The sequence below is a fragment of the Oryzias melastigma genome, linkage group LG1 (assembly GCF_002922805.2).
Source record: "Oryzias melastigma strain HK-1 linkage group LG1, ASM292280v2, whole genome shotgun sequence".
NCBI lineage: Eukaryota > Metazoa > Chordata > Actinopteri > Beloniformes > Adrianichthyidae > Oryzias > Oryzias melastigma.
In genome coordinates this window covers 22,092,410-22,093,965 of record NC_050512.1, presented here as the reverse complement: position 1 = coordinate 22,093,965, position 1,556 = coordinate 22,092,410, and the positions used below count along the sequence as shown (strand labels likewise).

Below are 1,556 nucleotides of genomic sequence, written 5' to 3'. Positions count from 1 at the left end.
TATGTGAAGCATACAGACACTGTAGATGTATTACAGACGATGAAGATTCAATCAAACAAAGTTGTAAAATTTCCTAAGGGCAACATTACATACATCTTTTTCATATAAGGCCACTATAACACCAGGATAAAAAGATTAATCATATTTTGAATGTGGTCTCATTTTATATTTCTCTTTGACAGAAAATACTATTTTTTTGCTAAGAAGACTCTTCCTTTCTCACCAAAGAAACTTTCAGAAGATGTTTTTTAAAATGATTATTAACTTTTGTTAGCTTAGGGCTTTTAATTTAGTGGTCTGAACAGCCACTTTAAGTAAGTAGTGGATGTATTTAAGACACGTGAGAGTACACAAGATGTGGTGAACAGAATTTGAGTGTAGTGTTTATAATGTACATATGCAAGTATATATATAATTAGTATATTTGTAGATTTTTTTTTTCATTTTCTGATTTTTAAGGAAGTATTTTGGCAAATTGTCCAATTCTGTTTACCATATCTTGTGTACTCTCTCGTGTCTTAGTAGTTAGAGCAGCCAGTTTAAGTCTTTAAGTAAGCAGCGGATATATTTAAGACTTAAATGACTATATGACTTCTGTATATATATATATATATATATATATATATATATATATATATATATGTTTGTTTTTTTGTTCACCTTTCGGCTTATCCCTTTCGGGTCGCCACACCGTAACAGCACCCACTGTTTCGCATCAGTGATTTGGCAGAGATTTTACGCCGAATGCCATTCCTGACACAACCCTGTACTTGAGGGGCACAGGGACCCAGTTAGGCAGCAGTGTCAAGGTTCTTGCCTAAGGACCCAATCTGGATGGGGATCAGTGGACAACCCTGGGATCATATACATTACTATGGTTCTGACCAAAACTTCAATTCCATATCCAGTGCCAAAGATATATTTGCTTGTTAGATTGGCGAATATACACACAATGGATTGTGTCTGAGCGATTTATCTTTAGAAAGCAATAATAATAATAATTTACCATAATTTTTATAAATAATCCACATTTTCATCATCAGAAGACAGTGGAGACATTAATAGTGTTTTATTAAATGTTCACATTTATTAAGTTGTTACTTTGCCAAATACACCCTGCTTAGAAAAAAAAGCATGTTTGAATTGCATAAAAATCCAGGGAGCTAGATAGTTCTGCACTGTGTATTTTTAAGGGTAAAGAATGATAAGGGAATTCAGACTTCTGATTTACTTTGTTGGAATCTCTTCGGTTATATAGTTTGACAACATTGACCCCAAAGTGTCACTGACTAATCACCTTTAAAGTAAGGTAAATTGATATTGCAACCCCCTATCCCTGAATCCTTAATTATATGTTTTAAGTTAGCTAAAACATTTCTAAAGTTGTTGTAAAGTTGATGTTACAACCAAATAGTACTACATTTAGCCCAAACATAGTCACATTCACCTTTCGGACAATACAAACAACAATGTTTGTATATGATAAAACCATTGCTTTTCTTTAAAGTTAACACACAACTTGAACAACAACCATATCAGAAACCCTTCTGTGTATA

At 32.9% G+C, this 1,556-nt stretch overlaps 1 protein-coding gene and 1 long non-coding RNA gene across 2 annotated transcripts in view; one reads left to right on the top strand and one right to left on the bottom strand.

Moving 5' to 3' along the window:
- The window catches only part of slc34a2a (solute carrier family 34 member 2a), a 14,871-nt gene that overhangs the window by 1,936 nt on the left and 11,379 nt on the right, over positions 1–1,556 (bottom strand). The gene's annotated exons all lie outside the window — the stretch shown is intronic.
- Positions 1–1,556, top strand: part of LOC118599050 — a 4,536-nt gene that overhangs the window by 582 nt on the left and 2,398 nt on the right. The window lies entirely within an intron of this gene.